General features: G+C 36.2%; 1 pseudogene; it reads right to left on the bottom strand.

The window, feature by feature from the left end:
- Positions 1-659: 659 nt before the first annotated feature.
- On the bottom strand, positions 660-1,476 carry LOC118621351 (annotated as a pseudogene).
- Between the last annotated feature and the right edge of the window lie 21,768 nt (positions 1,477-23,244).

Consider the following 23,244-nt stretch of genomic DNA (forward strand, 5'->3'; position numbering starts at 1 on the left):
ATATATATAATTATATATATGTATATGTGTATATATATATAATTAAGGGAAAGACTGGTGATCTATCTTTGGTGTGAGTTAACATCTTGAATGTGTATGATGTAAAACCCAAATCCCTGGAGACACCAGGCCTTCCTGTTCCTCCCCAGCCATGGACAATGCTTTTCTTCCCCCTTTCATCCTTTTCTGGCGTGACAAATATAGATGTAAATATGGAAATCATCTATGGAGTTTTAAGGGACAAGCACTTCAAGCTGTTTTCCAGAGCAAAACAACTTTCCCATGTAATTTAAAAAAAAAATTTGAATATTTTTCAAGTTCAGATGAATAACATTTATTAACTTCTAACTTCTTATTCTTGTTCATGCCAGAAACTTGTTCTCAAGGATGCTTTAAAAAAAAACTTAGCAGATTTCTTCCAGACATCTGATATGAATTTGCGATGAATTAATTTTTAATTACTAGAGGTATTATCCTGTGAAACTTTCATCTGGTCATTTGTCTATCATCAGCTGTGGGGGATATCAATATTGAAATATAAGAGTCCTCATCCTGCTATTTAAGTGAATGACTAAAGTTGCAGAATGGAAAGATGGACTTAATCTTTCGCATGGACACTTTTATTTATTTTTTATTTTTTTTATTTTTTTTTTTTTGAGATTTGATATTTCTTGTTTATTTGTCACTCTTAGAAAAGCTCATTTTTGACTGGACTCAGACTTAGAGGTAGAAGCTCTCAGAGAGGACAGCCTACGTCTCTTGGCGATCTGTTCCTGGCGCTTTTCTTTCGCCTCCTTCATTCTCTTAGCCAAAAGTTTAGCATATTCTGCAGCCTCTTCCTTATTTTTCTTAGTACGTTGTTTCTTCAGAGCAATACGCCGATGTTTGTGTTGCAGGACACGTGGGGTAACAAGGCGCTGAATCTTGGGTGCTTTAGTCCTAGGTTTCTTACCTTCTTTGTTTAGGGGCTTCCTCACAACATACTGGCGGACATCATCTTCTTTAGAAAGATTGAAAAGTTTTCGGATTCTGCTAGCTCTCCTGGGACCCAGGCCACGAGGCACAGTAGTATCAGTGAGACCAGGAATATCTTTCTCCCCTTTTTTTTACAATGACCAAACTGAGAACACTGAGATTGGCATCCACAATGCACCCCCGAACAGATCTGCGCTTCCTCTCTCCTGTCCTCCTTGGTCTATAGCAGGAATGCCCCTTACTCAGGAGCAGGCGGACACGGCCATGGGTCAAGACGCCCTGCTGCATGGGGAAACCTTGTTTGTCGTTCCCACCACTGATCGGAACCACATAGCCCTTCCATTCTTCACCCAGGGCGTCGGCAGCAACTTCTGTGGCCATACGCTTCTCGTAAAAGGTTCGAAGTTTGCGTTCATCGTCCACTTCAATGAGTTTCTGGCAGCCAGTGGCTGGGAAAGAGATGTTCAGCTTCATCCTGAAGCAGCCGACCGCCTCCGAGGCGCCACGAAAAAGAGCCGCATGGACACTTTTAGTTTTGTGGACTACAGGAGGTGAATTTGACCTTCCTGTTGTGATTTCTCCCTGCACAGTCCTGGGCCAGCTTCTGCTTTCCATGTTAGCCAACATGTGTCCCAGAGTTCCAGATGGCTGTTCATTTGAGCTTGAGGAAACAACCATCGGAAGAGAAATCTTCTGCTTTAAAAGCATGTTCACTAAACCAAATGCTAGAGATATTTGGAATTTTTCACAGTCTAAAACCATAACTAGCCTTTATTAGGGCAGGTCGTAAGTAGTTCATTGGTTAAGGTTCTTCATTGGATTTGCCAGTTTGTCATATCCAAAGGATACAATATTGTCATACCTTTTCTGAAACTTACAAGTAATAGTTGCTACAGTCTCTCTAACAAAAATGGAGAATATAAAAAGAAAATCTCAGTTCTTTATAGAAGGATACAGGTAACCTGCAGGGCGAACGGATATTATTTTCTAATTATCAGCCAGTTTCATGCTTAATGATATAACACTACAGAACCTGTCACTAAAATCAGGTGTAAAACAAATAGACTTACTATCAAATATCATTATTTATTATTTTCCTGTAATTTCTAGACAATGTAGTAATATGTTAATCAGAAATATGAAGCTTAAACATTGAAAATGAGTAAATAAATTATTATTTTAAATTCGATTGACTAGAATTTTAAAGTAATCTGTGGGAAATAAAATTTTTAAAAATTTTAGAAGTTCAGAAAGCTGTCTAAATGCAATGTAAGTTACAATAAAACGTGTTAAGCAAAAACAAATAAAAAATTTATTTGAAAATAACTTAAATGACCATCATATGGCAAAACAAAACTGAAAATCATCAAAAGAAGTTCACTTATGAATAATCTAACTAAGAGTAATGTGAAGAAAACTACAAAGTTTTGTTAGAAATATATATTTTAAAGGACTTTAGTATATGGAGTTGCATATCATAGACCTGGATAAGAGGACTAACCATGACAAATATGTTCTTTCCTCTCAACTTAAATCAAAGAGTATTTTATTTTTTGGTATTCAATACAGTATAGAAGGTATTAAAAGTGAGTAGGAGGGAAAGGAGAAACACCTGTAACAAAAATTAATTAATAAAAATTGCAAAATAAAAAGTGATTATAGAAAAAAATGCCAGAAAATGAAAACAAGGAAATGGGATATGTCATCTCAGATACTACAGGATGAGAAAGCCAGAATAATTGATGATATGAGAACACGTAAAAGTATGGATAAACTGAATAATGAAACTGAATAGATAACCAGAAAACAAACCTTAGGATATATCAGTACATATAAATATAAATTGAAAATAAATATAAAATTATGAATCATGAATCAAACTGTTTTCTGTTTAAAAAGTCTTCATACATACCCTGGCCAGTGTGGCTCAGTTCGTTGAGCATCGTCCCATGTACCGAAAGCTCATTGCTTCAATTCCTGGTCAGGGCACATGCATAAGTTGCAGGCTCAATCACCAACAGCGGGCATGCAGGAGGCAGCTGACAGATGTTTCTTTCTCACATTACTATTTCTCTTTCCCTCTCCCTTCCTCTCTCTCTAAAATCAATAAAAAACATATTTAAAACAGAGTCTTTATACATACATGAAAATAAACTGTACTTGTATTAAAGAGATAGATATTTAAAATTAAACCTAGGTAAAAAATTTATTCTATTTATCATGAAGAAAAATTTTCTGAGTAAATCCTGGGACTTTAAAAGGGAAGAAATAGCTATAATTGACCATAAAGTAAAACTTTAAATTCTGTATGTATTAAAAAACAAAAATAATGAAGAAATAGTTATGGTTCAGATAAAAATTTTAAATGCTTTATTTATGTAGTTATTAAAAAATTAAATACAAAGACCAAGGGGAAAAATCAGCTATAACAAATGTTACTATCTTTAATATATAAATAGCTCTAATGAATCACTGAGAGATAAACCTTTCAATAGAAAAATGAAGTCAAATTATATAAATAGGCAATTTACAAAAAAAAAAAAAAAAAACTACAATGTTGAGGAAACATGAAAATATGTTCAACCTTACCAACAATTACATAAATTGAAGAATACCATTACCTCTTACCAGATCATTAATTTTAAAAAGCACTAATATCGTATGGGAGATACATCCAGTGGGTGCTGACATATTCAGGGGTGATCATAAAATTATTTACGACTAGTACACCATGGCGTTGACCAATCAAAAGAGATCCAACCAATCAGCTTTGTTCTGATTGGAACATAAACTCTTACAAACTTTCTGGTGATGAATATGTCAAAATAGATCATAGTCTTTGACACAGAAGTTTCTCCATGCATGTATTAAATATTTTGGAAACATTTTCAAATGGTTTCCAGAAAAGTTTTTATCAAGTTACACTTTTATCAGCAGTTAATGAGAATTTGCTCCCTCATCGTAAACAATGCTAGATATTTTTAATTATTTTAAATTCTCTGCCAATATGATAGGTATAGATACTATTTAATTATTGGTTTGACTTGCATTTCTTTGGCTATTAATATAACTGGCTATTTGTATTTCTTCCTGTATACTGATTGTTTTTGTCCTGTTACTTTTTATATTACGTATTTGAAGATTTAGTTGTATGAGTAGAAGAAAAAAAATTTAAATAATTTTTCTTTCATTTGCGTGGTCATACCAATTACTTTTCCTGGTGAAAACTAGTCTTTTTTAGAACACAGTGTTCTGAATGGAAAACAAGAATGAAAGAACATACTTTGTGGCATTTTGGTAAAAAACAAATCACTAAATTTACAAGATTATGCATTACAACAGAAAAGGGTGGATATTGGCTGATGAGCTGGTGTCACAGTTGCATTTAGTTCTGTAGGCTTGTTTTCTGTGTCTCATGCATTGCTTCACTTTTCCTCTAGCCCCTGCCAATGTAGGACCACCCAAGCTCTTGAATGCAGCTCTTTCTGTAGGACCTTAAGCAAAGCCCAAATTGCAGGGTAGAAGGTCTTTACTTTGCTGTTTGAGGCATGAATAATCTCTCTGCCATCTCGTTTACCCACTCAAGTTACCATGTGGAATGGCATTTTGGGTAGTTTGGAAATGGTTCTATACTCGTATCATAAAAAGACCCAGACATTTTTTGTGTACTTTGTGAAGGCAAAGAGAAAATAAGGAAAGGACTCAGGGTTTGATCTAGAAATCCCATCCAAGTTGGTTGGGGTTTCGGGTTTCCTGAGCTGTTGTCATGTCTGGGGGAACCTTGCAAATAGGCTAGTAATGAGGCATTTTGAGGGCTGCTGATTCGAAAATAGATCAAGTTTTCTTGGGTGTATGGCATCCCATCAGCTTTTACACTTCATCTAGCGTTTAAAGGAAAAACCTGGTATTGTAGAGTTGTTGACATTTAGGTATACAATTGGTTTGCATAGAAGAGGATCTAGGAGAAATTTTAAGTCACATTTTAATCATGAAAAATTAGATAATTATTATGATTCCCTGAGGAGAATCAGCTTTTTGACTGAGTTGTGCCCACAAGATTTTCACTTGTCTGCTTCCTTGCTTGCCAATGACTAGTGCTTTGGAGGGCTTTCAAATGAAGCATTCATAACAATGAACGGCAGCTATTATGTTGTAGTAGAAAGAGTTGTCAAAGAAGCATCAGAAACTGGCTTGCTGTACTTCTCTGCAGTCTGAGGACAGTTACTTTTCTTCTCCTAATCAATCTGCTTCTATATAAAAGGAAGGTACATTGCCTATCATGTCTAACTCACAGGGCTATGATCAGAATCAAACGAAGGGCTGAATGTTCAAGTACTGGAAATATAAAATATTATATGAATGCAAGGTATGATTATGAACTAAAAAATACCATGCTATGATGGACTTTTTAAAGTATTTCTTGAATGAATGACCATTTTGAAAAAAGTTATGGGAGACACCAAAAGATCATGTGATTCCTCTAATTCTGGAGAGGGTGAACTCACATGAAAATATTTACATACTTTTAGCTCGTGTGTATGTGTGTGTATGTGTGTGTGCGTGCGTGTGTGAATTATGTGTTTTCTTTCTTGGTTATTTATCAATTATTTACTTTTACAATAAAAATTATTTTCAACTTTCTGGTTCCTAAAAACATTTATAAGTTTTTTCTGTTCTTACGATAACAAAACCACTAATTTAAATCCAGTTAATGCTCAAAATAATCTATTATATTTCCTTACTGTGAAAAAATAAAGTTGAAAATAAAACATAACTATGTATATATCTCAACACAGATATCTATATATCTACATCCATATCTATACATATGTCCAGAAGTTGCATTGCAAAATATAGCAGCAAATCTAAGTAACTGGCACAAAAAGTACATTTTTCGCCCAGCTGGTGTGGCTCAGTAGTTGAGTGTCAACCCATGCACCAAGAGGTCGCCAGTTCCATTTCAAGTCAGGGCACATGCCCAGGTTGTGGGCCTGATCCCCAATGCGGGTGTACAGGAGGCAACCAATTGATGTTCTCTCGAATAGATGTTTCTATCTCTCTCTCCCCCTGCCCCTTTCTCTCTCTCTAAAATCAATAAGGAAAAATTAAAAAACAAAAAAAGTACATTTTCAGCCTTAAAACTATGGCCACAAACATCCTGTCTTAATGTCACTGTCTCATGCGGTGTCCATTTGAGGGAATTCCTTCATGTTCTGGTCTCACAGCTTGTTCAGATTCTAAATGAAGGATGAGACTAAAATTAGGAGGAAATGTCTCTGCTTTAATTTCTCCATAAAGGTGTCAAGTGGCTTAATACTAGTTTTATAATTCTGTCGGTTTTATTCATGCCTTTCTTTGTAGAAATTGTTTCAAAATGTACTAACTAATACTGAGACTTCTAGAATCTCAAAGCTGGCTCTTGCACCAACTAATGCACCACATGTAACTGAGAAACACAGAGCTTCATAGTTCACTGATTGGAAAAACAGTGCACCACAAGCATTAAAATAAACTAGAGGAGATTAGCGTTACTGGTTTTATACACTTAGAGTTGAGATCATCAGTATGTTAAAAGAAAGAAAAAGCTAATGTACCCGTATGATGCCAAAATAGCCAGATGATATGGTAACATAGGCCAAAAACAAAACAAAAAATATCAATTCAGTAAATAAAAAAGTTCAACTATTTTGATTGTATGCCAATCAAAAGGGGATATCCTCAGTCCCAAACACTCATAGACTCCATTTCCTAATGCTTGCAACAGCTCTGAATTTTTAAATGTGAGAACTTGCCTTATAGATAAAATGGTTAATTGACTATTTCCTTAAATCTTCACATGTTCATTAAACTGCTTCTTCCAGTTGAATTTCTCTTCTTTCCCACAACTTCCAGTTGAAAATCAATTCTGTGTCCTTCAAGCTGCATAATACTGATATGGCATATATTGTTTGGTACATAAACACTAACTTGTACTAAAATGTGAAGAATTCGTATCTCAGACGTTTCCCCTAAACGGCAGATTTCTATCCAGGTATTCATCAATTAGTTCACGATCTAAGAGATTAAGAAGGAAGAAGGAGCAAAACCCAAACGTACATTTGCAGTTAGATCCAGCCCTATAAAGAGGTTTTCCAGATTCCGGCAGCTTCTTCTTACATCTTATTGGTCACATCAATCTGCAACTGAGGTTGGGAAATTTATATTTCTACCCATATACATTGTGACCTTGACAATATAGGGGAGAATTGAGAGTGGATTTTGAGTAAGCAGTTAGTAGACTCTAATAGAAAAACAAGACAAACAAAAAAGAACCTACAGGGAGCCTACTCGTGTAGTCTAAGGTCAGTTCAAACTCAGCCTGTCCCAAACCCTGCTTCCTCTCCCCCTATACCCACTCCTTTGGCTGTGGTTCTATCTCCCAGAATAACACCCTTCTGTCAGTCACCTAAACCAAAAATACTAGAAGCACTCCAGATTCCAATCTTTCACATAAAATCGAAGTTAATCTATTTAATGCAGCTTCAATTTCTTTACTATTGCTCATATCTGTCCTTACTCACAATTTCCATTGCCAGTATCCTAGAGAGATTTCTTGGTGGTTAGGTAATAGTCAATTTTTATTGCCTTCTCAGCTTTTGTATTACCCCCCCCCCAGCCCCCAAATCATTCACCCACTGCCCACCCAATCCCTGACCATTCCTTCCCAGTAGCTCTCAATTTTCATTTGAATTACAGAAAATCTGGCCCCAACCTTGATTTTAAAGATGAGGCACATGACTTAGGCCAAGCCAATCATCACCTGTCATCATTCTGAATACAGAGACTAGTTCAGAGATGGTCGTATAACCTTATCTAATATAAACACTGTAAATCTGTGGACTTTCTCTGTGAATGCGGAAACAATCACATGCTTGCCTACTTGAAGCTAATTCAGAAGCATGTAGAACTGACAGATGATGGGAGCCTTTTAGGGATCATAGGCATACGCGACTGTGATGAAGTTGCACCTAGGGCAGAATAAAGAGACAGGACAAAACCAGGTCCTTGCTGTCATTGTTGGACTATAAGATAAAGCCTCTACCTGGGCCAGCTCTATCTTTGGACCTTTTAAGAATGTAAAGTATTAAATTCCATTTATTTAATAAGCTAGCTTGAATTGAATTTTCTGTTTCTTCCAACCAAAGCTTCCTATTGATTCAGTCTGACAATTGCTTGTTTAATTGAAGGAGGAGAGTCGTGTGTTCAGAAGTCCCCAAAATACAGGGTGGGGCAAAAGTAGATTTATAGTTGTTCATATGTAAAGCAATACAATAATTAATAAAGAAGAATATAAGAATAAATTCTTTGTTTTGCCTATTCACAACTTGTAAACCTACCACCTTGTATGGTTATCTATTTGAAGATTTTGAAAATGAAGGTCAGAATTTTGAAATAACTATTACTGTAACATTTAAAATAAGAAGGATGGTATACTCTAGTAGTCTGCATATCAAGAGACTGCCTCGTAAGAAGGGTGACTATTGACCTATGGTAGTCCCCAATTTATGCCTCTTGAAACAGTGCAATTATTAATAGCTCCTGATTTCATAATCTAGTGTTCCAGTTTGGACAGTAAATTATATGATCACTGTACTAATAAGGTATCCAAAGCTTATATAATTGCTTAGCTCTGGTACTAATTTCCTAACACATAACAATACTCATCTCTTGATGTCCATATTGAAAAGATCTTTATTCTAAAGTGGATATGACCCCCTGAGCAGTGTTTCTGGCTTCCTGAGCTGTCTCAGTATTCAGCTGTCTTCACACCACTTATCCAGTTGACAGCCTCAGTAACATGAAGGAGGAACACATGGTTTAGAAGTATCACCACATCCCCAGCAAAGTAGTACAGTGGGTTGGAAGCAGCTTGTCATCTTCCTGCCAATAGACATTACTATAGTGATATTTAAGCATGCTAGATGTTTTTGTTTGTTTATTTTTCTGCCTTAGAATTTTAGCTTCTGTTGTATTGGGTTGTATCTAGATATTTAGAATAGGGTAAAGTGCCCATCATCACTATGCTATCTTCTTCTTTTTTTTTTTTTACCAATTTTCTATAAATATCCAGTAAAGCCTGGAATCAAATTTGGGAACCATAGTTTAAGTTAAAATCTTTTTAAAAAATTATTTTGCCAAAGTAAAGAGTCCATGTGGTCTAGCTGATACAGCACTGGAATAAGAGTTAGGAGGCAGTGCCCTGGCCAGTGTGGCTCAGATGGCTGAGCATCACCTGCACAGTGAAAGGTCACACATTGACTCCTAGTCAGGGCACATGCCCAGGATGCAGGTTTGGTCCTGGTCTGGGTACGTACAGGGTGTGTATGTGTGTGTGTGTGTGGGGGGGGGGGCAACCAATCAATGTTTCTCTCTCACATTGATATTTCTCTCTCTCTCCCTCTCCTTCTCTCTCTAAAATCAATGGAAACATATTTTTTAAAAAAGACTTAGGAGACCTAGGTTTAGTCACATTTTTTATCTTGTTCATTGCCACATCCTCGTTGTTCAGAAGAGTGATGGGAACATAGTGAGAACAATGCCTATTTGTTGAATGAATGAATAGTGCCATGAGCATGATTTATACCTTAATCCAAAGCCACAGAGACTCTCTAATTTTTGCGTCCTCATATGCAAATAGAATTAAAAAATACCTACCCCATCTACTTAGCAAATTTGTTAGAAGAATCAAATGAGCTAATTGTGTGAAAAGCTAGCAAAGATATAAAATTATATACAAATGCAAAGTTTAATTATATACAAAAAAGTAACAAAATTTTTCATCTCCTATCCAAGAAATAAATATCTGTAAATTTGAATTATCTTACACTACTCAGTTGCTTCCATATATGTTATTATAATTTCTTTATTTCTTCCAATTTTAAAGCACATTGAAAAAGATCAAATCATTTATTAGAAAAATCAGTACATGAAAAGATTCCATCAAATAATACACTAAAAAACTTAGAATTATTACTGTAACACAAATTAAAATTCTATGAATTCTCTAGCATGGCAACAATTAGCAGAGTTCTATTTTCCTTAGGTATTAGAAATTGAAAATAATTATTTGTCACTAACTCTAGTATTTAATAAGATGTTAGAAAAAGAACTAATACATTCTTTTATAAAATACACTTCAATATATAAAAAGCACAAACACATGAACAAGCAACACCCTTTCTGCTTGTGCTTTTGGATCACACCAAACACAAGATTTCTAGTGGTAGAATGTTTCACTTAGAATTCCTTTTTTCAGGGCCCTAAATTTTAAAAGAAAAATTTAAACAAAAATAACATAGTATATTTATAGAGCCAGAGTCCAGCCCTGCCGATTTCAGCAGCCTCACATGTAAATGCCAACTTCTCACACAGTGACTACTGCGGTTACCTTTCACTCTATGCCTAACCACGCTCTTAGAGACACGTCTGAACCTCTTGCCAGCAGACATCCTAGACTAGAGAAATTGGTTCAGCAACAGGCAAAGAATTCCTCTAGAACACGAGGTCCCACTCAAAGCAGTTCAGGTAGTCGGGCATTTTTCTCAGGTTCGGAAAACAAACAGCCCATAGGAAGAAGCTGGGGACGGGGTGTCCAGCAGCTGGGGCACATGGAATTTAGCTGAATCAAAAATTGAAAGCAAAGAGTCCTTGAGGGAAGGAAGCATCTAGGGAAGGGCTGGGGACTGATGTCTCTGCTGCACCACCGTCCTCAGCTCTTGGTCATTTTACAATAGAGAGGAAGGGAAAATAAAAGATGGTGTGAGGTAAGGGAGGTTTAAATGCCTGAAAATGGGAGCAGTTTATCTCATGTGCCATTACAATGGAAGACAGTATTAAAGCTCCATAAAAATTCTCCACATCTAAGGATGGCTTTGCTCACTGGGAGGCTAGACTGAGGCTTGACCCTGCATATTGGGACTGGAGCCTCTGTTGTGGTTTGAATTTCCGGGGTGGGGGGGATAGCAATACCACTTTCTTCAGACAGAGAGACTGCAGGTTCAGCACCAGACGACCCACAGAAGAATCTGTGGCTTCTCACAGTGAGGCTGTGTCGCAAGGGGAGAGCAGTGAATAAGGTACCTTCAGAAGCAGGGAGATGGATTGTGGTGCCAGCGGAAAGCAGAGCTGGGCAGGTCTCCGAGGACCTGGAGGAAGGATCCCTGGAGGGAAGAATGGGGCAAGCAGTGGGGATAGCAGGGAATATCAAAACTAGAAATGGATATGGAATGAGAATATGTCTAATGTCAGTGTTCACCAGGGGGCTGACTGTTTCATGTTGGCTCATTAGAGATGGTGAAGCAAGTGGGCTCTGCGGGACTCTGGTTATTTTATTAATCAAAGAAAATGTATTCTGTGAACAAATGTACTATTTGAATTTAAAATGTAATTGTTAGGTACCAATATAGGAATTCTGTAGATCTTTACTGAGTCTTCTGTATCAAGTTTGACTATGTGTTATAGGATCAGAGTATGTAATTTTATTGACATAAGTTTGGAGAAGGAACTAAACAAGCTTGCCCATTTTATCTAAAAAAGAGAAAAGGCAAAAGATCTGGTGAGCCTAGAGGAATCTGTCATTTCCCTTTATCTCCTAAAAGTAAGGTTTTAACAGACTCTTAGACATTGATCAGAACCATCTGACAATGGTAAGTGGTTTGATTCTTAGCTCTCTTCCCCAACTCAATGTCTGTCTACGCAGTGGGGTATGTCAGGGCATAAGCCTCTTAAGGGGCTTTTATTTTTTTAGTTTCTCTAAAGGCAATTAATTACACATGTGAATCAATGGAACAACAGTTCGGCTTTTCATATCATTAGGAATCTATTCCACACAGAATCAATAGTGCAGACATTGTTTGTGATCTCTCCAGAGCAGTCATATTGAGCAAGATTTTCTTTCCCTTCTGTGAAGTATAGTATTATACATCACCTGACATTTTAGCTAGTTCTTCAGACTATGATTCAGGATTGTCTGGTGTTTTATTTAGAAATACTAGATACTGGACATAAGCAAATATGGAAGATTGTAGAAGACTATTTGATGTGGGAAAAAGTAGAATTATTTGTTCAGAGAAAGGAATAGGCACTTTCTAAGTAAAATAAGATCATCTAAAGCAGAAAGACTTTAAAGCCTTAGTAGAATGCAAATAATATCATGTAAGAAAAATTATTATTTGGTTAGCATATAAAATTGCAAGTAAAAATAGGCTAACTGTAATCTTTCATATCCATTTTAGTCCTTTACGGTGAAAGCAAATAGTCACTAGATGATTTCTGGCCAAATAAAAATAATGATTTGTTTAACTTTAGATTCTTTTAAAAAGAATATATCTGAAGGAAGGTAAATATGCATTACTTTAAATAACTTCTAATATTGAACTATGTAGGGATATAGATTTTTTCTAGGTAAGTATATTTTTATATTCTTTGAACTCTCTCTGACATGTGCATATAATCCAGTCACTTCCATTATATAAATCTATATAACGCTTTGAATCAGTAACAAACAGTAATGGAAATACTATGGTTGCCAGTGTACAAAAGCTTTCAATTACACACTGCCAGGTTACATGGAGTGCTTTTACAAGTCTTAAAATCCACAGGAAAACTCTCATTTGAGTGTGACTGTAATATGTACCACCTATCAGGTAGCATCACTCTGGCTGGCACATTCAGTTTGATAAACAGGATCTGAAGGAGGCAGATTAGTACAGTGACTAGAATCTGGACATGGAGTCAAAGATGTCACAGCTGCTCACCAGCTGGTGTTGGGCTCCCTGCTTACCCCCTCAGTCTCATTTTCTTCATCTCTATGGGGATAATAATTGGTTTCTTGAACGATTGTTGTGAAATAAGCTGCCTAGGACATGGAGACTACTTAATAAATATTATTTCCTTATACATTTTCTATACTGCTTAGCTACAAAAATATATATATAAAATAATGTTTTCTTGGCTAATTCTAGGTGCAGAAAGCAGAAGAGCATAAAAGTAAAAAAATACAAACAAACATTTGATGAGGTAGTACATCTAAATACTGCCAAAGCAGAGTTATTAAGTTTTTCATCATCTTTCAGATCAGTACATTTAGTTCAGATTATAATATAAATACAGTAAGAGGAATAAATACTTATTGAAAGGTAGAAAAAAATAGCACAGGTATACTCTTCTCTTCGAGTTAGTTTGTGACTTTAAGTCAGTTATTTAAAATGTGGTGTTAAATAAGTCGAGGTTGATTATGAGAAATCAAATGACCTTTGCCCCTTATCAGGTGTTGAGTTTAAAACCTTAAACCTGGCCAGCATGGCAGAAAAAGGCTTAAGGGAGACTCTTTTAATTATTTGAGGTCTTTCTACTTTTCTATTTCAAAATTTTGTAACCACTTTTGGTTCAGGAATTTTGTGGAAATGTTGCCCAGGATGTGTTTTTCTTGTAGGCGTCAGAGCTCTAAAGTATGGGTTTTCTATCAATATAAATATTAATCATATGTTTACCTCTGTTAATTGACTAAGATAAGGACAGAGCAGTGTTTTAGCTAAACATCTTAAGCATTATTTGGGGGGATAAGAGAGTGTCCGAAAAGTATCAGGTACCAAGTAAATGGTGGAGTTTCATTTATTTCAAAGTCTTTCACTTTCTATGTCGAACTATACTGCACCAAATGAAGAGACAAGACATCGCAAAGCAGAGCAGTCTCATGGGTTAGTCTCGTGCTGCTCTTCTTCAAGAAAAATGCCCACTAATCTGTTCATCTTTCTCAGAGCTTAGGAAAATAATTTGCATTTGAACAATCATACATGGAGGGCTTTCTACTTCCATCCTCAACAACAAATGAGCTCCAGATCAAAGTTGGAAAACCCATTCTGACCCACTTCCTACCTCCTCTGGGTCTCTAGGCAAATAACATCAGAGGAATAAATAGTCTTTCAAGTAACTCAAACACCTGCGTCGTTGTTTTTCTGATAACTGTGCCTTTCCCTTGTGCTCCAGACATCTTTGTAGGAGCTTTATGTGCTATCTCATCTGATCACCCCAGCAACTCTCTACCATGTAGATCTTTTGCCATGACCACTTGACAGATGAAGAAATTAAAGCCAAGGTGGAGTGCTATACAGCCTATAAATAGTGGTACTGGAGTTTCAATCTGGGGTTCTCTGGTTTGGGGGCTATACTTTTAACCACTGAGTAAATGATCAAGTATCCTAATTAGAGCTTCTCTATTAAAAAAAAAATAGTGTGTATGCTAGCTCTCAAAGAAATTAAGCCTTATTCTTCAGGTACAGCAGATGTAAGGATGACTCAGGGCTGGGTAATCAGTTTATTTACCTGTGCATAATTTGATCCTTATATTTGGCTGAATACTGGCCTCCCAAACATGGCCAACTAATAATCCCTGGAACCCATGATGATGTTAGGGTACATGACAAAGGCAAATAAAAGTTGCAGATGAAATTAAGGGTGCTAGTCAGCTGATATTAAGATAGGGAGATTATTTTAGATTAGCTATGTGGACCCAAAGTAATCACAAGGGTCCTTAGAAGTGGAAGAGAAAGGCAGAAGAAGAGGTCAGGTTTGTGTGATATAAGAAGAACTTCACCCTCTATTGCTGATTTTGAACATGGAAGAAGGTGGCCACAAACCAAGGAGTGTAAGCAGCCTCTGGAAGCTAGAAAAGACAAAGAACAGGATTTCCCCTGGAGCCAACAGAAGGAACTCAGCTCTACCAACACCTTAATTTTAGCCCAAATGAGGCTCATTTTAGACTTCTGACTTCTGGAACTATACGAAAATAAAGTTTTGTTGTTTTAAGCAATAGAAAACTAATGTAATTTTAAAAACAAACCCTAAAGTATTTTCATTAATGGAATTTGTCTAAACGAATTTACCCAATAGGTAAGGGAATGCTTTCAGAGACCCCATTCAAACTGCAATGTTAGGGTGTCTTATTCTTGGCCTCACATCTCCCTTCTGAGCCTTAACATATCTTTTATTTACTTACTTTTTATTGTTGAAAGTTGTTACTGATTTTCCCCTCCCCCCATCCCCCTTCTCCCTGCTCCTACACCCTCCCTCATTCCCCAACCTAATGTCTGTGCAAACTTTGGCTGTGCACATACATATACAAGTTCTTTGGTTTACCTCTTCCCATCCCTTCCACCCCCCATCCTTCTGAGGTTTGTGAATCTGTTCCCTACTTTCATGACTCTGGATCTATTTTGATTGACAGCTTATTTTGTTCCATAAATAAGTGAGATCATGTGGTACTTCTCTTTCTCTGACGAACTTATTTCACTCAGCATAGTACTCTCCAGGTCCCTCTATGCCATCTCAAAGGATAAGAGATCCTTCTTTCTTACAACTGTATAGTACTCCATTGTGTATATGTACTACAGCTTTTTTATTCACTCATTTACTGATGAACACTTGGATTGCTTCCAGATCTTAGCTATTGTAAATAGTGCTGCTATGAACATGGGGGTACATATATTCTTTCTGATTGGTGTTTCAGGTGTCTTAGGATATATTCCTAGAAGTGGAATCACTGGGTCAAATGGCAATTTCATTTTTAATTTTTTGAGGAAGCACTATATTGTTTTCCATAGTGGCTGTACCAGTCTGCATGCCCACCAGCAGTGTACTAGAGTCCCCTTTTCTCCACACCCTCGCCAGCACTTGTTGTTTGATGATTTGTTGATAGCAGCCATTCTGGCAGGAGTGAGGTGATACCTCATTGTTGTTTTAATTACATCTCTCTGATGATTAGAGATGTTGAGCATTTTTTTTCATATGTTTGCTGGCCATTTTTGTATGTCCTGTTTGGAGAGGTGTCTATTTAGGTCCTCTGCCCATTTTTTTAAATTGGTTTTTGTCTTCCTTTTGTTGAGTTGTATGAATACTCTACATATTTTGGATATTAACCCCTTTTCTGATGTATCTTTGGCAAATATGTTCTCCCAGAGAGTAGGTCCTATTTTCATTTTGAAGCTAGTTTTTTTTTTTTTTTTTTTTTTTTTTTTCTGTGCAGAAGCTTTTTAGTTTGATATAGTCCCATTTATTGGTTTTTTCTTTTGTTTCTCTTGCCCTAGGTGATGCATCAGTGAAAATTCTGCTATGTATCATGTCTGAGATATTTCTGTCTACATTTTCTTCTAGGATTTTTATGGTTTCATGAGTTACATTTAAGTATTTTATCCATTTTGAGTTTATTCCTGTGTATGGTGTAAGTTGGTGATCTAGTTTCATTTTTTATTTTTTTGCATGTACCTGTCCAATTTTTCCAACACCATTTATTGAAGAGACTGTCTTTTTTCCATTTTATACACTTTCCTCCTTTGTTAATATTTATTGTGCATATTGTGTTAGGTCGATTTCTGGGTTCTCTGTTCCATTTCATTTATCTATATGCCTGTTCTTGTGCCAGTACCAGGCTGTTAAGTACATATTTGGATTGATTACCTGTGATCTCATTTAATTTTAATCTAATTTCAATCTTTTCTCCTTATTAATTAGCAATAGTACAGAGGGTCTCTCTTAACAATGGGCCTCCTCAAGCCAAGATTCTTTCCCTTGAGAATAGGAATTAATTACGTATGATAATTAGGGGGAATTGGCTATCCTCGTGTATGATATTATTCTATTGGCAATTTATCATATACATCTTGTCCATCATCATTCCACTAAAAAGGTAGGGATCAATACATAATAGCCAAACTATATATACTGAAAACAAAGGTTATAATCAATTTATGGTTTTAAGACTACACACATGGCTAAAATCTGAAAATGTTATTAAATTATAATCACAAATATCTCAATGATTCATGCCACCTACAGAAGCATAATAATAAACTATTTCACAGAATTATCTCATTTAAATCACAATATTGTAATGACATATAGGAGGGGTCAGCAAAATACTGATCATGGAACAAATTCTGGCATGCCACCTTATGTTGAAAATAAAGTTTTATTGGAACACAGCCACATTCATTTCTTTCCATTAAACCACAAGGCCTAATAAATGTGATTAGAGCTACAAATGATTCTCTGTTGCTATTTTAATTGTGCAGGGTCATTTTCTTCATTTTACATGTCTATGCCATACCATAAATTTTACAATGTGTATTTCTTGCTGACTATGTTGATAAATTGACTGGATGTTAATTTATATATGTCATCTTACAGGATGATAAATTATATGGTTACCAAAATTTTAGAGGTAATTCCTATTCTCAGTGTACACAATTGTTTAGAAAACTCTTAGTCCTTTAGCATCACTGGCCTTAACTATATTACTGGAGTGTATCTGGGGACAATTTCTACCTCAAATGAATTTGCTTTTTAAGGCAAAAATTAGGAAACATGGAAATATTGTTATAAACTTTTATCTTGGTTTTTTTGATGAATGCTTTTAAAAATACCACATTTCCTTAACTTTCTGGAGTGGGGGGAATATCACTTTAAATTGCTGAATTAAGTTTATAAACCAGAAGACAGTGTTATGTTCAGCAGCCAAACCTCCTGGTGACCCGCAGCTAGCTCTGGACTGGGGCTGCACTTTTATCACAGGGAAGAAATATCTCTTTGGACACCTCACTGCTCAGCATGGAATGTTCATGATGACCATCTACCAGACGTGTGGAATATACATTACACAGAAACAGTATTGAAAAGAATATAATGAAACTTTCTAAAGTTTTTTCCAGAGAAAAAAGAATGCTAAAATTATTGTAAATAAATATATTTTGAAGTATAATACAGTTACATTAGAAATTAATAGCCTTATTAAATCCACAGTTTGATAACGGGTTTGAATTAATTGGGGCCATGTTCCTACCTCTGGCCAGTTGAATATGTTTGGCACTGTAGCTGCCTTCTAAAATTGTCCCTGCTTCTCTGCTGGCTATTTCTCTCTCCTCATCTTTTGGCTAGGCTCAGAGGAATATTTGAAGATGAATTATGATATTTATGATACAAATAGTGAAATAGAGCATTTCACTATGTATATAGAAAGAGCCTAGGTCCCTGGACCATCTGGTTGGTCACCTGCCAACCAATTAATTAGCATGAATGAGAAATAAACTGGATTGTGTTAATAAACACACATATATTTAAAAACCCATACTATTTATAACAAAATACAGAACTCTACAAATGTCATAAGAAAAGAAGTGTCCTTTGGTCTTGAATAAAGAAGAAAGTCCATCTAGAGTGGCTGTAGCTCAGGAGCGGCACTCTTCTCTAAGAAGCATTGTCTGATAGCTCAGGTTTAATTGGAGCCTCTCATTCGACCGTGTGGGAAATGCACAAAGCTTACTACTCTGATCCCCATATGTACAGTCAGTACCCTAAAGCAGGGCTATACCTTATTTATCTTTGAATTCCTCGTGCTAGCTTAGTGCCTAGGACTTAGCAGTCTTTCAGTAAACGTCTCTTTAAGAAGTGACATACACAAATGAGAAACACTTCAAGGTTAGAGAGGACAGTAGAAATGAAATTTGTTGGATGATAGAATTTTGATGGGCGGAGACTGAGACGAAGAGAATGTTCAAAGCAGAGGAAACAGCACGAGCAAAGGACACAGAAATCGGTAAGCAATGCTGTGTGATGTAAGCTAGGCTTGAGGTGTCTGCAGATATAACAGGGAGGGGGTCTTTGATATTTTATTATGATATCAAAATTCACACTCTCTCGTGATCGCTAGTAGGATGAGTAAAAACCTTGGTCTTTAGCATGTGAATGGCTGTTTGCTTATGTGAGTTTACAAAATAAGCACAGAAAACACGGAAACAATCTAGAATATAAAACCATGTAAAATTAGTCTCAAAATAACAAAGACATCTGTTTGTAGGAAACCAAGTTGGTGAACATAGAGTATCATAATGATATCGTAGATAGCAAAATAATTTACCAATAAGATTAGCATTCTGTTAAATTAAGTACCTTGCTTTTTACTAATAAATTATGTACAATCACTTATTTGTATAAAGCATATTTATTTATTAAGTGCATATTATGAGTTTAGCACTGTTCTGAGTGCTAGTTATGCATTGGGAATAAAATAAACAGGGTCTCTGCCCTATTTTGAGATTATAATACATTGATATACAAGTAAAAACAAATTGTGTAAAATTATAGATCGTGTCAAGTACTATGAGAAAAAAGTACAGAGTACAGAGATATAAAATAATTGTGGGACCTACTTGGAGAGAATCAGTAGAAAGGCCTTTCTGTCAAGGTGACATTTGAACTATGACATTGAGGCTGGATGGTGGGGATGGAGGGATTCAATAAAAAGGAAAAAAGCGAGACAAAGCTCCTGGGCAGGGACAGCAGTGTGGTGACAGCCTGGGGAAGAGTGACGATGGGAGCAAAGGAGGAGGACAGGAAGCTTCCCTGCTGTAGCTCCATCACCGTTAAACAGCGTCTGACAAGTAGTAAGAACTTAACATACATTTTTTGAAATACTGAAAAAAATGACCTAAAATCAATGATCTGTTTCCCCCTCTCCTCACTTCTCTGCCACCCTTTACTTCCACTTCTTTTCCAGCGAAGACATAGTGTTTATTTCTAGGCTATACAGCAGTCATCTGTGGCAACCAGCACCTAAATTCAGATCTTTTCATTATTTTTTACTTCAAATCCATTTTTCTATTACAGTGCCACTCTAACATAATATTTTTAAGTAGAAGCTCATGCATTTATAATATAGCTCTCCACTGGCAGATTCTGGCCATAGGGTTTATTTATCAGGAAAATCTATCAAATATCTATTATGAGTTAGCCTTTCTATTGGTACTTAGATCCAAAGACAAATAAAACACTACCCTTGCATGCAGGGCACTCTCTGTCTGACACAAGTAAACACACACACACAGACTTGCAGTAATTTCTGGAGAAATTGTATAAAATCTGCACAGCAAAAACCTCAATGTTATTTATTTATTTGTTTGTTTGTTTTAATTGGATTTATTAAGGAGACACTGGTTCACAAAAGCATACATACAGGTTTTAAGTGTACAACTCAACAAAACATCATCTTGACACTGCATTGTACGTCCGTCACCCCAAGCAGTCTCTTTCCATTCCCCCCATCCCCCTTCGCCCACCTACCCTCCATCGCTTCTCCCTCTGGCTATCACTATACTATTGTCTGTGTACAAGTGTTATGTATATATGTTTTTTAGCTAACCTCTTCACCTACTTTCATTCAGTCTCCCAACACCCTCTCCCCTCTGATAGCTGTCAGTCTGTTCCATGCCTCTGTTTCTATTTTGTTCATTAGATTCCACATATAAGTGAGATCATATGGTATTTGTCTTTTCTGAAGGGCTTATTTCACTTAACATAATAATTTCCAGTTCTATCTATGCTGTTGCAAAAGGTAAGAGTCCCTTCTTTTTATGGCTGCACAGTATTCCATTGTGTAGATGTACCACAGCTTTTTTATCCACTTATCTACTGATAGGCATTTGGGCTGTTTCCAGATCTTGGCTACTATAAATAAAGCTGCATTGAACAGAGGAGTGCATATATTCTTTTGAATTAGTGTTTCACATTTCTTAGAAGATAGTCCCAGAAGTGGGATCACTGAGTCAGAAGGCTGTTCCATTTTTAATTCTTTGAGGAAAGTTCATACTGTTTTCTACAGTGGCTGCACGAACAGCACATGAGGGTTGTTGTCTCTCCACATCCTCACCAACCTTGTTGTATGTTGATTTATTGATGATAGCCATTCTGGCATATGTGAGGTGATATCTCATTGTAGTTTCAATTTGCATCTCTCTGATGATTAGTGACGTTGAGCATGTTTTCATATGTCTATTAGCTATCTGTATGTCCTCTTTGGAGAAGTATCTATTCAGGTCCTTTTTTGTTTTTAATTTTTTTTTCCTTTATTGATTTTTAGAGAGAGAGATAGGGAGAGGGAGAGATAGAAACACTGATGAGAGAGAATATCAATTGGCCACCTCCTGCATAGCCCCCACTGGGGATTGGGCCCACAACCTGGGCATGTGCCCTGACTGGGAATTGAACCAGAGACTTCTTGCTGCATGGGTTGATGCTCAACCATTGAGCCACACTGGCTGGGCTCCTTTTTCATTTTTTAAATTGGATTATTTGTCTTCCTGGTGTTGAGTTGTATAAATCCTTCTTATATTTTGGAAATCAAACCCTTATCATTGTATCATTGGCAAATATGTTCTTCCATTCAGTGGGTTCTCTTTTTATTTTGTTGATGAGTTCTTTTGCTGTACAGAAGCTTTTTAGTTTGATGTAATCCCACTTGTTTATTTTTTTCTTTGTTTCCCTTGCCCTAGGGGATCTATTGGCAATAATATTGCTACAAGAGATGACTGAAATTTTACAGCCTATGTTTTCTTCTAGGATTTTTATGGTTTTGCAACTTACATTTAAATTTTTTATCTATTTTTGAGTTTACTCTTGTGTATAGTGTAAGTTGGTGGCTTAGGTTCAAAAGTTTCAACTTTAGAATTCTGTTTGCAGAATGAATTTCTCCACACACATATGCAATCACACATGTACACATGCATACTTCACAGCAACTTTAAGTATATGAATACTTGATATTAATTTTTCTATTCTTCAAGTAAACTTCAGGGCCAGATATAACTACAGAAACACTCAATGTCAGCAGAAAAATGATCTCATCTTCTTATTTGCCAAAACTCGAGCATCAAATTCAGAAGCTAGTCTAGGAAACAGCAGCTTTAATTGAAGGTATCCCTACACAGATCTTGCCTTCAAAAGAGAGTCAACGGAAATGAAAGGCAAAGGCATTTTTAGTTATTCATTTTTTCCAACTTGGAAAATGTTTTAATACTTGTTCTTCGCTCTGGATATCAGCCATTCCTTTCACTGACTTGCATTATCTTTCCATACACACATTTTTTCCAGGATCATATTTGGCCTGAGAATGACCTCACAGGTAATTTATTTTGCAAGCAGTTCATATTTGATCTACGTGGTATGACAAATAATTTTCATTTTATTTAGCTGACTAAGATGGAAGTTTGAAAAGGAAATTCTATTTGACAGTTCTTGTCTGTGAGCTGCTAGTGTGCTTAATGTGTTGGAGTGCTAAGAGCAGAAACTGTCTACATAAGTAATACCACCGGCATTTCCAACCGCCCAAAGGTCATTAAATGTTTTTACCCTATTACATTGCTAACTATATCTTGATAAGCATAGTGTTGGCAAGTCAGTTCTTAAATATATTAAAATGTATGTGTTGATTAAACAATATCAAATATTCAGTATAACTCTTTGTAAGAATTTACCTCAAAAAATGTAAGGACTTATTATTGTCCTCATTATAAAATTTAATATTTGGCCTTTAGAGTCTATGTTGTAGTGACTTTTTTGGTTAATGTTCTGAATATAAGAATCACGCTGAGGATTGAAGGTTCAAGATACTCTCTTCATTTTAAAATGTAAGAATAATACTAAAATAGTAGTGATGGTAATAGTAAATATATTTGTAACATCAGGTACTCTTTTGCAACTCAGAGGACTTCAAGTAATCCTTTAATCAGAGTTATATGAGATAGTATAAAATTTAACATAAGTAACCAAAATTTCTTAAGTTATACCAACCTGTAAATATTTTTAAATGAATAATAATTAATAGTTCTTTGTGGAATTCTCTTTGGAAATGAAAATTATTCCCACATTCACCACCAATGACTTGGGGAATCTACAAGTGTGTCTCATAGATGTGCTATAGAGTAGTGTCCTTGGCCACTGGTTAACACCCACATATTCTTGCTTGCCATGGTTGATCATCTTCTGTCACTGATGATGACAAACAAACAAGCCTGCCATCAAATCCCATGTCTGTAGGAAAAAGGTAGAACACTTATCTCTAATTACAAAAGGAAACTAATGACGTCAAGGCAGTTTACATTATGAACTCTCAGAATGCCATAGAAATTTTACTCAGGCCATCAATTCTTTTCTGCCTTTTTTTGCAGTTTAAGTTAAGCACAAAAAGTAGACCATCTGTCCGACCAGTATGGTCCAGTGGTTGAGGGTCAACCCATGCACAAGAGATTACCAGTTTGATTCCCAGTCAGGACACATGCCCAGACTGTGGGCTAAATCCCCAGTGGGAGGCATGCAGGAGGTGACCAGCCAATGTTCTCTGTCATCGATGTTTCTATTTCTCTATCTCTCTCCCTTTCTCTATATATAGGGAAAAAAAATCAATAT

The sequence above is a fragment of the Molossus molossus genome, unplaced genomic scaffold (genome assembly GCF_014108415.1).
Source record: "Molossus molossus isolate mMolMol1 unplaced genomic scaffold, mMolMol1.p scaffold_m16_p_8, whole genome shotgun sequence".
NCBI lineage: Eukaryota > Metazoa > Chordata > Mammalia > Chiroptera > Molossidae > Molossus > Molossus molossus.